This window comes from Heptranchias perlo, chromosome 1 (assembly GCF_035084215.1).
Source record: "Heptranchias perlo isolate sHepPer1 chromosome 1, sHepPer1.hap1, whole genome shotgun sequence".
NCBI lineage: Eukaryota > Metazoa > Chordata > Chondrichthyes > Hexanchiformes > Hexanchidae > Heptranchias > Heptranchias perlo.
This window is the reverse complement of record NC_090325.1, coordinates 187,252,379-187,266,950: the sequence shown is the minus strand read 5'-3', so window position 1 is coordinate 187,266,950 and position 14,572 is coordinate 187,252,379. Positions and strand designations below refer to the sequence as shown.

Sequence of the window (14,572 nt, the reverse complement as noted above, 5' to 3'; positions counted from 1 at the left end):
GGACAATCTTAGAGGGTTGGCAACCCTAATCAGGGTTATGACTAAAACCTAAATTTCCCTTCACTCCTTCATTAACATGTTGTGTAAGGAAACAATCATCTGTTATATCTATAAATCTATCAACTTATCCTTTCCTCAATATTAAATGGATCACTATTGGACTATTGAATGGAGGAAAGAGGAATAAAGGGATGGGGAACAGAGCGGGCACATGGGATTAGGACTACTGCTCATGTGGAGGGTAACTACCAACACGGGTAAGCTGAATGGCCTGTTTCCGTGTTGTAATATCTAATATCTGTTCTATGTAATATGTTTGTACAGAGCATCCCACCAGAATCCTGTGAGGAAAGCATCTAGGGGGCAATGCATCAGTCGGAGTCTGGCTTTCACCTAGACTGAAAAAATTACCGAGGGGTCTGAATCCCTTTCCTGGAGTGCTATACACAAAGATGCTCCTCATGATCATCCCTGGAACCTTCGAAGGTTGGGGGGTGGGGGGGGTAACTAAAATCAGTGGATGGGTGCTGTCAAGGCCCTGAAATTCCATGGGAATGATTACACCCGAGTTTTTGGGGTCACCTTATTTGCTTGGTGCAGTGTGTGCAAGCACCACTTTGGACACATCTTTGGCACCTGCCTGCTCCATGCCAGTGGGAACTCAGCTGCCTGTCTGGGAGGAGGAGTTGTCCGACAGAGTTGCCAATGCCAGGACTTCCATGCCTTACTTGAAGAACCAGTTTTCCCTGGAAGCCCCAGAGGCAGCGATAGACATTTAAACATCGCCGTCTGCCTGTTTCAAGCGTGATCAGCCAATCTGTACAGGACGGTAAAGCACTTTCCCAGCAGCTGGCCTGTGCTAACCTGCCCCAGGAATCCAGCAAGGTCCAGAGACCAGAAACAAAGTCCTGGAATGTGGCCTTCAGTTAGCTGTGCTTGCACGCTCTTCCTAAGGCTTATTACAGACCTACTTGATGTGGCTGCAAGGTCAATGATCGAAAATCTCTGTGTACATCAGACACTTCCTGAGATCAGAATGTAACGTCCGTACCCACAGGAGGTGGACATCCGACACTTTCCTGAACACCCTGGTGTTTTCCAGTAAAATAGAAATAAGACCTCTTTTCCCACGTATGCCGAAGAACCACTTTGTTATTTGGGTTGATGCACTTGAATGACCCGAGAAGGACCTACTGTAAAAATGTAACTCGAATGGAAACATTCAGTCCAGTGGCATTCTCCCTTGGGGTGCAATTAATCTTATCAGGCCTCCACCTCAGCATGCGCTTGTTATGAGTGATGGTGACCTTGATAACGTTCAAGACTTGATGGAATATTTTTGCAGATTGAATAGCTAAAATGTGCACTGAAGCCACGTGCAAATAAAACTCTGTGGGCAAGGGTAGCCATTGCGGCTACAATACCAGGAAGGGCTAAAAGAAAAGAACCATATTTTGTTGTGTTGTAGAATGCCGCACTTTTTACAGTCTTTGACCTGCTTCAACCCCTTCCTCTTTATACTTATGTAGGGTTTTCCTTCATTTCCATCTCAAACTGTTTGCCTCCAAAATGTAAGTACTGAATTGTAGCAAATATATTCTGACAGTACCTTTTTATTTTCTTCTCCTCTAGCTGTTCTCTGAAGGAAATTCCCAGCTGGAATTCCACTCCAATCCTGTGCTCCTTTGCACCAAGCCTTCGAAACAACAGCAGCTTGCACTGTCCTGAACTCCAGCTTGTAGTGTCTTTTGCTCACCTGCTTACCTGTACGACAAGGGCTCAAAGCTGCTCAAATCTCTTCAGAACATCTATTGATTGTAAGCTTTTTTTTTATCCATTCTCAAGATTCTTGTGCATCGCTGGCAAGGCTGGCATTTAGTGCCAATGCCTAGTTGCCCTTGAGAACTGAATGGCTCGCTCAGCCACTTCAGAGGGCAGTTAAGAGTCAACTATGATGGCCTGGAGCTGGAGTTACATATAGACCAGACTGGGTAAGGAGGGCTGGTTTACTTCCCTGAAGGACATTTGGGTTTTTAAAACAATCCAACAGTTTCATGGTCACTTTTACTGATACCTTTTTATTTCCAGGTTTTTTTTTAAACTGAATTCAAATTCTCAAACTGCCATGGTGGGATTTGAACTCGCGTTCTCCGAATTAGTAATCCAGTAACATAACCATTACATTACTGTACTCATAATATAGAGAGGGGAAATCTTAACTCCTCATCTTAAACCCCAAGTATCCACAGAGCTCATAGAATCATACAGCAAAGAAGTAGGCCATGTGGCCCACAGTGCCTGTGCCAGCTCTTTGAAAGAGCTGTCCAATTAGTCCCATTCCCCTGCTCTTTCCCCATAGCCCTACAGTTTTTTCCCCTTCAAGTACTTATCCAATTCCCTTTTGAAAGTAAATATTGAATCTGCTTCTACCACCCTTTCAGGTAGTGCATTCCAAATTAAAACAACTCGCTGCGTAAAAAATGTTCTCCTCTTTTCCCCTCTGGTTCTTTTTGCCAATTACCTTAAATCTGCGTCCTCCGGTTACCAACCCTCATGCCAGTGGAAACGATTTCTCCCTATTTACTCTATCATAATTTTGAACATAAAAAATCATTTAAAAAATCTCAGCCAATTGGTGGATAACATACAGATCTTCCCAGAAACACAATGTACTCTTGATGGTTCCAATGAACCTCCCAGGTTTCTGGCTAGGGTGCCACCAGTTCAGTTTTTTGAGCAGACTGCTTCAAAAGATTATAGGTTGTAAACGTGAATGTAAAAGTCCATTGGTTAAAATAGAGGTGTGTTGTCACCTTTTCCCCCACTTTTGTGCACTAGGATGTGGAAACATTAATGAGGATTTTCATTATCACCATTCCCAGACCTGCCCCATTCCTTATACTGTCTCTTTATTACTTACCTTTTGCCCTCCACACTCTACTTCCAGTAAAGGGAGGTTTAATTTAAGCAGAAGTAATTTGTTTTGCTAATAGTGATTTAACCACTGATTAGTTCAAATGCTTCTCATAGTTTAGGGAATGGCCATCATTTCACAGGTAATCCTGTCTGAGTGATGAATGGAAGTTAGAGAGAAACATAAAGGGTGTGCCTGTGGTATCGGTGAAAAAGAAAGGTTCATAAAGAAAGACAAAAGTAGCATAAAGAAAGAACGAACTTGCATTTATATAGCACCTTTAACAACCTCAGGACATCCCAAAGCGCTTTACAGGCAATGAAGTGCTTTTGAAGTGTACTCACTCTGCAATGTAGGAAAACGCGACAGCCAATTTGCGCACAGCGAGGTCCCACAAACAGCAATGACCAGATAATCTGTGTTAGTGATGTAGGTTGAGGGATAAATATTAGCCAAGAGATCACTCCCCTGATCATCTTCAAATAGTACCATGGGATCTTTTACATCCACCTGAGAGGGCAGGTTTAACATCTTATCTGAAAGGACACCACCTCCAACAGTGCAGCACTCCCTCAGTACTACACTGAAGTGGCAGCCTAGATGATGTGCTCAAGTCTCTGAAGTGGGTCTCGAATCCAGGACCTACTGACTCAGGCGAGAGTGCTACCACCGAGCCACTGTTGATGCCCAAGTAACTCTGGTGAAAGAAAATCTTTTAACAACCTGTTTCTGTGTTGGCCCGCTTGCTGAGAATAGTGGGAAATGTCTTCGTTTATTCAATCTTGAGACAAGGTAACTGGAGGCAAATCAAGAATGCGAGGGAATATATTTTATATATTCGTGTATTGGCCGACCTCCTTGGTGTTGCTCTGAAGATATTGTTCCCTATAAGATGGGAGCATTATGCCAGGTAACCCACAACGTACTACCAAGACAACTGAGTCCTCCAGCCACTTTCCTTGCTTTTGCTTCATGTGTTCCCTGCCTCTTCAATTCTAATTTGCTGCTACTGTTCTACTTTGAGCCAATCAACAAAGCGTGAGCGCTGAAGTGTGACAGGAAGTGAGGGTGACGTTTATAGAAAGTGCACGCTATACGCAAGACATTTAATATATTACTAGTCCTCTCGTGGTGTTGCTCACGACGAGTTGGAGGATATGCTATTTTATAACAATGGGGGTGTTAGGGAAAAGTGGTGATAAGTGTTACAGAAAGTAATATGACACTGGAAGTGTTGGCTATATGTAAGGATGTTAATATCGATAAATATAATATGGTTGAAACTGTGGGAGGGAAGTTTGACAGTCCATTGATTGCTTTCTCCCAGTATTATTAATTGGCTTGTACCACAACTATTGAATCCTGTCAAATGTAACATCAACATGGTGGTATTCTCGTTTTAACCTCTAATTAAACTGACCATAGTATTTATGACACTGAACAAGGGTAGCTTTACATTAAATAGAAACCTTTCTGCTAATTATTAAAAGACAGTAGCACAATTTACAATTAAAGTTTTTTTTAAACTGTTACAAATAATTTTAAATACTGCATCTCTCTCTTGATTGTAAAACTTGGCTTGTATTGGGATGATCTGATTGGGGTGTTTAAAATGTTAAAAGTATTCAATTGGGTAGATACAAAGAAACTATTTTCTCTGGGGGGGTGGGGGGGGGGAATCAAGAACGAGGGGACATGATCTTTAAATTAGAGCCAGGCCCTTTAGGAAGCATTTTTTCACACAATGGATATTGGAAATCTGGAATTCTTTCCCCAAAAAGCTTTTGAATGCTGGATCAATTGGAGTTTTCAAGACTGAGATTGATAGATTTTTGGTGGGTAAAAGTATAAGGCAGATAAATGGAGTTGAGGAACAGATCAGCCATGAACTAATTGAATGGCGGAGCAGGCCTGAGGTGCTGAAAAGCCTACTCCTGTTTCTATGATTCTAAAAAGAACTTGAAGTAAAATTGCATTGATAACATTGGGAGTTCTAGAGTACTATACTCAAAGTAAAAGTTGTAAACAATTTTACAACACCAAGTTATAGTCCAGCAATTTTATTTTAAATTCACAAGCTTTCGGAGGCTTCCACCTTCGTCAGGTGAACGATGTGAAATGAAATCCTCGAAATGAAATCGCATTTATAATTCACAGAACAATGCTTGGTGAGTACAGACAGTTTTTTCAACTGCCCGTTGCCAAGGCAATCAGTGTGCAGACAGACAGGTGTTACCTGCCAGGTCTCACAGAATATACAAATCACCAAAAAAAAAACAACAAACAAAAAAAAACAGAGATAGAGAGGTAGAAACATAGAAAAGACAGCAACTGACCCGTTATATTAAAAACAGATAACATTTGTTCGCTGGTGGGGTAACGTGTAGCGTGACATGAACCCAAGATCCCGGCCGAGGCCGTCCCCATGGGTGCGGAACCTGGCCATCAATTTCTGCTCGACGATTTTGCGTTGTCGTGTGTCTCGAAGGCCGCCCTGGAGAACGCCTACCCGAAGGTCGGTGGATGAATGTCCATGACTGCTGAAGTGTTCCCCGACTGGGAGGGAACCCTCCTGTTTGGCGATTGTTGCGCGGTGTCCGTTCATCCGTTGTCGCAGCGTCTGCATGGTCTCGCCAATGTACCATGCTCTGGGGCATCCCCTCCTGCAACGTATGAGGTAGACAACGTTGGCCGAGTCACAGGAGCATGAACCATGCACCTGGTGGGTGGTGTCCTCTCGTGTGATGGTGGTATCTGTGTCGATGATCTGGCATGTCCTGCAGAGGTTACCGTGGCAGGGTTGTGTGGTGTCGTGGACGCTGTTCTCTTGAAAGCTGGATAATTTGCTGCGAACGATGGTCTGCTTGAGGTTGGGTGGCTGTTTAAAGGCGAGTAGTGGAGGTGTGGGGATGGCCATAGCGAGGTGTTTGTCCTCATTGATGACATGTTGAAGGCTGCGGAGAACATGGCGTAGTTTCTCCGCTCCAGGGAAGTACTGGACGACAAAGGGTACTCTGTTGGTTGCGTCCCGTGTTAGTCTCCTGAGGAGGTCTATGCGATTTTTTGCTGTGGCCCGTCGGAACTGTCGATCGATGAGTCGAGCGTCATATCCCGTTCTTACTAGGGCGTTTCACATCGTTCACCTGACGAAGGGGGAAGCCTCCGAAAGCTTGTGAATTTAAAATAAAATTGCTGGACTATAACTTGGTGTTGTAAAATTGTTTACAATTGTCAACCCCAGTCCATCACCGGCATCTCCACATCAAAGTAAAAGTGTTCAACAAGCACCTTATTTGTCTATGGATAGGATGTAGCGACACGTTTCAACATGGTTTATGTTATTGTATCGCTTCGCTTGTGCATGATTTTGGCATATTCAAGGCACTTTGGGAAAGACAGACACCGTTTCATGAAAATAATGCCCCTTTTAAGAAATCTACATTCATCTTTCACCTCACCGTACTTTTCATGGACACAATTGTTTGCTTTTACCTCAGCCCTTGACGTAATTGTCCTGTCACGGGTGTTTCAGAAATACCGGTCAGGAGCTGTATAATCTCGTCTGATTCCGATCTCAGAACAGCTTACAACACTCCTTCCCATTCGTCACATCCCTTTGATAAAATCTCGAGTGGAAATCTAGTTAAGGTGTCTGTTTTATTTCCTCGCTGAGGGCCATTATTGTCTTAATGTTCACCAGTGAGTTGAAAGGGTAAGGATAATGCTGTGTTTTTATTTATTATGCTTTCCAGTGTAATTATGTGTATTGGCAGTGAATGTGTTGGCTCTCATGATTTGGCTTGGTATTGCCAGTTTCAGGTGGGAATAGTAATAGCCCATGGGCACAAGCATTCAGTCCATGTTTCCTGTGTTTTATCACTGCTCTTTGTTTCTGGTCCACTTAGCAATGTCACAACAGCAACAAGATTAACACCTTGCTAGATGTCCAAATTTGTTGGACTGTAACCTGGTGTTGTAAGATTCTTTACATTTGCCAACCCCAGTCCATCACCAGCATCTCCACACTTTGCTAGATGCAGTACAATTTTAAAGAAAGAGAGAAGAAAGAACTTGCATTTATATAGTGCCTTTCAAATCCTCTGGATGTTCCAAAGTGCTTCACAGCCAATTAAGTACTTTTGAAGTGTGGCCACTGTTGTAGTGTGGGAAATAAATCAGCCAATTTGTGCACAGCAAGATCCCACAAACAGTAATGAGATACATGCCCAGTTAGTCTATTTTAGCAATGTTGGTGGAGGGATAAATATTGGCCAAGACACCTCTTGGAGAACTCCTCTTCTTCGAATAGTGTCATGGGATCTTTTATGTCCACGTAATTCCACCAACTGCAATCAGTGAATACTTGACAGATTTCTATTTTGCTTTTATTTACATATATAACACCAGATTAGCCCAGTGGTAGCACTCACCTGTTGAGTCAGAAGGTCATAGAGTCAATCCCCACTCCAGGATTTGAGCATTTAATCTAGGCAGACACTACAGAGCAGTACTGAGGGAATGCTGTCCCCGTCGGAGGTGTCATCTTTTCAGATGAGATGTTAAACCAAGGTCCCGTCTGACCTCTCAAGTGGACATAAAAGACCCATGGCACTATTCGAAAAACAGCAGAGGAATTCTGTGTTCTGGCCAATATTTATGCCTCAACGAACATCACTAAAACTGATTTATCTCATTGCTCTTTGTGGGACCTTGCTGTGTGCAACTTGGCCATCACATTTGCCTACATAATAGTGACTACATTTTAAAAGTAATTAATTGGCTGTGAAATTCTTTGAGATGACCTGAGGACATGAAAGGTGCTATATAAATAAAAGTCTGTCTTTTTATTATCTTGATGAGGTCAGTAGATTGCACTGCTCCATTTGTTTAAAGATCCAGGATATTTTGTTTGTCTGTAGCTGTTGGGTCTGTTCTCATCCCATTGATTTGTGTTTCACTAGAAGTTGTAGCACTATACAATGACTTGTGTATTTCCATGAAGACCCTTTAGCTAATGTGACTGCACGGTAACTGGTTTTATGTATACCATCACAGCAGTAATGCAAGTCCCTCCTTTTTGAAATTGAAGAGTGATTTTATTTTCAAAATTGTGAATACTTTTTGTGTGACTGCCATCATTGGTGGATATTATAGGATGGCAGCATAATGAAACTGCTCCAGGAATTGTGTTGAAAAATGGGAGTCGGGATCCCAAAGATTCTTTTGCTTTGAAATAAAAACTTTTTTTTAATAAACTGTTTAAACTTCCTGTTGATAGACAATAACTGTCTATTATAAGATATTATTCATATGTTACAGCTTTATATTTTTTTCTGCCTTCCAATATCTTTCCCTTTTCCCTCCTCTCCTAAACATTGATGTCCTCTGTTATCTTGCCCAAGTGGCCATTCTTGATATGTCAGCCTGGACAGTCAATGTTGGCAGGCTATTTAATTAAGAAGGCATCATAGGGATACACAGCCAAGATGATCCAATCTTCACCTAAAATCCACACGCACATTTTCAGCAGGGGTCACTGCACAGTGATGAGGAGCAGGAGCCCCAATCGAACATCAGACCTTCTGACGTATTGCCTAGTATCATGCCAGTGGTACAGGTTACAAATTTTGGGTGAAGACTAGATATTCTCTCATTCATGAATCATTCCTGTAAATGGACCATATGTCCCCTACAGACTGAAGCATACCCTTACTGCTCTATATCTAGTTAAGTGATGGTGTTACCCAGGGATCAAATAATATAAGACCCCTTGTACTGTATACTTTGATCTTGAATGTGCTACCTGATGCATTTTCTTGTCTTTTTAGAAGGTGGACAGATGAGCATTCTAATGAGATGAGATCAATTGTAAATAAACTGGTTTGTTTTACAGGAAGTATATGAATGAACAGAATAGAGTTTTCATTAAGATTCAGTTGATTTCCTATCATTCCTTGTACCATCAAAATAATAAAAATATCCAACTTTGCCCTTTTTAAGTCATTAGTCTTTGAATTAACTGGCACTAACCATAGAAAGTGAAATCTACATGCCTCATTCGAGAGAGAGAGTGAGATGCTTAACCTCTGACCCATCTTTCAGCTCTTTTTCAATGATTGGCCCAGAGCAGCCCATCAAAGCTACCACCTTGGTTTGGGAGCCATTGCAACTACATTGTCTGTTTTTATTTTAAAAGTCATTCACACAAGACTGAGGCTGTGCCGGAACCCAGTTCAAGCAGATATAATAGCGATAGTGTAGGAGCAGAAAACACAGAATGGAGGGGAATCATAGCGAGCAAGCTAGGCAAAATACGACCCTTACCGAGTACGTGTGCAAAGAATTTCATACCACAAAACAAAAGGCAAGAGGGGAAAAAAAAAACAATGTGGCCCTGAATTTCCTCCTGATTTGTGCCCAGATAACAGCTTAATCTGGACACAACAAAGTCAAACAGCATAAAAGATCACAGAAATTTAGGCGTAAATGAGTTACGCTCGTGACTACAATACTCCCCCAAGTATCCGCAATCTTTTAAGTCTGTCCTTTGAACCTAAACACTTCAGGACGGCAGAAGCCTGGTCCATAGTGGTTTTCTGTCTCACTGAATGCCATTTCATGAGTGGCTAACAAAATGGGCTGTTCTGCAGGGCATGACCACAGGAACAGGGGTAGGCCAATCAGCTCCTCGAGCCTGTTACACCATTCAACTAGATCATGGCTGATCTGTGCCTCAATTCACCTGCCTTTGCACCATGTCCCTCAATACCTTCACCTGACAAAAATCGATCAACCTCAGTCTTGAAAGGTCCAATTGACCCAGCATCCACAGCATTTTGGGGGAGTGAGTTACAGATTTCCACTCCCCTTTGTGTGAAAAAGTGCTTTCTGATTTCACTCCTGAATGGCCTAGCTCTAATTTTATTATTCCCCCTGGTCCTGGACGATCCCACCAGAGGAAATAGTCTCTCTGTAACTGCCCTATCCCTTTATCATTTTAACCACCTTGATTAGATCACCCCTCAACCTTCCAAACTCAAGGGAAATACAATCCAAGCACTAGCACTTGCAGTCTATCTCTGTCTCTCTTTCTAGAAGGAAAGACACCACCCCAGCTGCAATGTTGCATGCAGCAGCCCAGTTCTGCACGTAGGTTCAAAAGTCAGCCAATGGTGGGATGGCGGGCAAGTTCTGTTTTCTTGTTCAAAACACTGCCTAAACTTTTCTTTCCAAAAAAGAAACAAGAAGAAACCGTTTTCTGCTAAAATCGATGTTATTGTCCGTAACTCTGGTCCATAACATTGTGGACGAGAGGAAAATGCAATAACAGCTGTTGTGCCTTCAAGTGTTTTTCTATTTTGTGCGATTGCTATTCGCAGCTTGGCTGCCGAGTGATGCCGACTGAAAACCCTGGGGCCTAACCAGAATTGCTTTGGTTACCATGTGCAGCGACATCATAAACATGTGCTTTTTGAATGCCTTTACAATGACACTACACACAGAACAGAGAGCAATTCTCTGCCCCACTTTTTAAATTAAAAGCCACAGTTCAGCTCCCCTAACAGTGGAGAGCATTCATTTTGGTGTCCCCCAACATTAGTAAACAAATGACAAGATCTCAGGGTCTGCATTTTTCTGCTTTAGTTAACTTATTAGCATGTTATTTCTGATGCTGTATGTCAATTTTAAAAAAAAATTCCTGCATGCGAGAGGACTGGAGGGGGGCCACAACAAGTAATGTTCCTCAGATGCAAGATCATCCGCACCCTCGAGTGCCTGTCTGTCGGACGCCAAGACTGGCACCCCACAAACGTCTGGTGACACAACTTTAACATTCATCACACACAAAATGAATTGATGTTAACAATGCTTGCCATGTTGAACACCTCAGTATATTCATCGCAACATGACACATGATTCCCCATCACTCTTTTTTCTGCTCCTACACTATTGCTATTATATCTGCCTGAACTGGGCTCTGGCACAGCCTCAGTCTTGTGTGAATGACATTTAAAATAAAAACAGAAAATGCTGGAAATACTCAGCAAGTCAGGCAGCATTTGTGGAGATAGAAACTTAGTTAATGTTTCAAGTCGATGATCTTTCGTCAGTACTGGAAGAAGTTAGAGATTTAACAGTTTATAAGCAAGTACGGAGCCAAGGAAAGGTGGGAGGGGGCTGGGGGGGATGTTGACATTTACTTAGCTCCTCAAACAGATAGAAGTCACATTTCTGGTTTCAAAAAAGAGCCTCAAGCCATAATTATCAGTTGCCATTTTGAGTCCTCTTGTTACCAAGATTTCAAACCATTTACCTCCTCCTCCACTGCACATGGGAGTTGAAATAACGTCACAAATAATTGTGTGGCCATTCTGTAGATGTTTGTGTGTATGACTGCACTTTACAGCTTTTGTTAGATCAGGTTTTGTGCTTGTTAGATTCCTGCCTGATGGGAAGATTTAATGCCTTGTGGTGTAACAACGTAAACGGAACTACCTTGTACAAGTGTTGCTAAATTTGCACTGTAAGCCAAGTTGCTAAGGCAATTGAACAACACATTGTGTGAACAGTCTATATGGCATGACCTCAAAGTGCAGTAATGAACACGTTCTTCTGATTTGGTAATGAAATAAAGGGGTGGCTGTACAATCAGATCCAAGAGAGACTAATGATTTTTATTCATTTTTTTAAAAAGCATGTCTGTAAAGAGTTTCCGCCATCAGTAACTATGACTGCAGACCTACTTGCTGTACGTGTGCATTCACTGTAAAAGTTAAAACAAAAGTTCGAGTGTTTGCAGTCTGAACTCCGTTGTGAGGAAAATATTCCCAGTGCTGCCCCTTTATGCTTGCGCCTTGAAGATCAACACTTTTGGCAGAAGAAAAAGTTCTTCCAATTTGTAACCCCTCAGAATTGTCCCTGGGCAACGCGGGAGGGGAAAAACTGACCAAGGTACCCACTCCTGATCACAAGCTAGTGATTCCTGGTGGAAAGTGTGCACGTGTGAATGTCTGGTGGGAACAGGGTCAGTCTGAATGTTGATGCCCCTACACCCCCTACCCCTGCAGAGTTCAATATTTTGTTAACACACACTGTCCAGCTTGACTCCCACATGCAGACTGGTTAAGTTGGTGATATAGCAAATGGTTTACTGTAGCTGTGGGCTGTGAGTCACCGCATTTGAGAAGGGAGACCGGCAGATAACCAGGAAATAAACATTTGAGAGCAATGGTTCAATTTTGAAAATGTCTTTCCTTGTAGTCATGAATAATTCTCTGGTTTAGTAAATGACTCTTTGTTTCTTTGTGATTGTTGGCAGTAAAAGCACCATAGAAAGACAATCCTAATCATCGTAAGCTGTAAGAACTACTCCCCTAAACTCTGGTGAAAAAACTTGGACCAGGGAGGAGAAAATCAGCCAAGAATCCTGCTCCTGATCTCTATCCAGTGATCCCCACCGAAAAGCATTCTAACATGGATGTCTGGTGAAGATGGGGAGGCTTTCCTGGGTTGAATAGCTAGCTGGCGCTGCTTATCAATGGTCATGACTGAACGAGGTACTAGAGGGCTGTCAGCATGTGCAGAACTAAGTAGAAAACAAAGTCCATCTGGTGTCACCATTTCTAGGTGAAAGTTGCCAAATTTTTGAAATGAGTAAATCATTGAGATTTTTCAAGAGTATTTTATTTCCATTTGTGCTGGAGATCCCTTTTAAACAGCAACTTTGGAATTTATATAAGTAGGATGTGGTGTGTTATTTTCTCAAGATCGCACTAAAAATTGAATTCCCATCATCAGCTATTTAACATGTAAGAAAGGCAGAGATAAGTGGGGTTGTGGCTCGACTCTAGGGTTGCACTGACCTTTAGCTAAATTGGCAACCTTGCATTGGCATCTGGAGTTAATAAGCTTAAATCACCTCCAGTTTATGCATCTGAGTTTTTCTAACTTGCTTAGAGGGTGTGGCTGTTGAATGACTTAACAAGCTAAGTATTAAGGAGCTGGAACAGAGTGTGCTAGCAGGGGAGTGGGAGGTCGAACTGTCATAGGGTTTGGGCACATTTTGCAGATATTAGCATCAAGTCAGTTTAACATTGAAAAATAATTTGGAAACTTAGATTTTCTGACCTTTTAAAACGCATGTTTATCCCAGAGTTACTGATAGCTTGACTTTAATATTGAGGCCTGAGTATATTAAAACTGAGTCCTAAAGCACCTGCATTACAAAATTCATTCTCTTCCAGAATAAGATATGTATTTTGGATTTGCTCCTGAACATTGAGTTAGTGAATGCTAAAATTGACTTATTTCAAGGGATGTCTCTCACCTATGACCTAGAGCATTGTACACTTGGCCACAGCAAGTTTAAATCCTTTCAACTGATGGATGTAGTTGGAGTTTTAAGCCATTGATTTTGTCATCTCTGGGAGTGTTGGGGAAGTAGTCAACACTAATGACACTATCTGAATAATGGATTGGGAGTGAGAATAGTTTGGTAGGTTTTATGTATGATCCCTCATTAGCCCTGAGTCATCATACATAAACCGACTTGATTTTAAAAACCAGTGCTTGGCAACCAGCACAAACTATGTAAACATTGGTTAAATACCATTTAACTCTTCTCTGACTCAAAAAATCAAGGACTGAACAGAGTATAATTTGATGTGTTACTAACGACGCTTCATTTCATTGCTTCTACCCAGTCAAGGATAATACCTTTTTGTCAATATATCATGAGAACCAGAGCAGTAATCCAATTTCTGAATTCAACTTGCTTCCATCAAACATCATTCAAAAATACACTAATACAGCATTAGCTGGGCTAAGCTTAACGTGGCTTAATCAAAACCGAAAAGGTTTTTCAATGAAGATTTCAGTACATCCTTGGCAAAATTAGCCCATTGCAGTTGATAGCAATGTAACAGGTAGTAATTCTTTGATTCTTGTTATTAGTCATCCGTGATATATATTTAGACATATGTCCAGTTTGATCAAATGGCAATTTAATAGCTACATCCCAACAATCCCTCTGACATGCACTGGATCTGTCTTCAAGTTGTATGTAGTCATCTTTCTTCCTGGTTCTGCATGTTTGTCCTTGCACGGTTATACTATTTGTCTACTATTTAATCTATATTACTGAGTTAACGGTTAGTTTATAGTAATTTGTAGAACTGTAATTCATCAAAACTGTTGGACTACTCTCTGAACTATACTAGAACACATTCTAAAACTCTACTTCTATTGGAAGACTTCTATCGAAAGAAGGAAGAATAAGCTTGCCTTTCACAACCTCGGGACATCCCAAAGCGCTTTACAGCCAATGAAGGACTTTTTGAAGTGTAGTTATTGTAATGTTAGAAACGTGGCAGCCAATTTGCATACAGCAAACTCTCACAAATACCGATGTGATAATCTGTTTTAGGTGTTCGTTGAGGGATAAATATTGGTCAGGACACCACTGAGAACTCCCCTGCTCTTCTTTGAAATAGTGCCATGGGACCTTGTACATTCATCTGAGGTGGAAGACAGGGACTCCGTTTAACGTCTCATCCAAAAGACAGTGTAGCACTCCCTCAGTAATGCACTAAACTGTTATCTTGGATTATGTGCTCAAGTCCCTGGAGTGGGGCTTAAACCCACAACTTCTGATTCCGA

The 14,572-nt window shown here is 41.7% G+C and overlaps 1 protein-coding gene across 2 annotated transcripts in view; it reads left to right on the top strand.

The window, feature by feature from the left end:
* sgms2a (sphingomyelin synthase 2a) overlaps positions 1 to 14,572 on the top strand; it is a 70,449-nt gene that overhangs the window by 19,960 nt on the left and 35,917 nt on the right. Inside the window, exon 3 of one of the 2 annotated variants that reach the window (XM_067994433.1) lies at positions 1,633 to 1,817. The exons of the other annotated variant lie outside the window; for it this stretch is intronic. The gene's annotated coding sequence lies outside the window, so the exon portion shown is untranslated. The remainder of the gene's footprint in view (positions 1 to 1,632; positions 1,818 to 14,572) is intronic. 2 annotated transcript variants of the gene reach the window in all.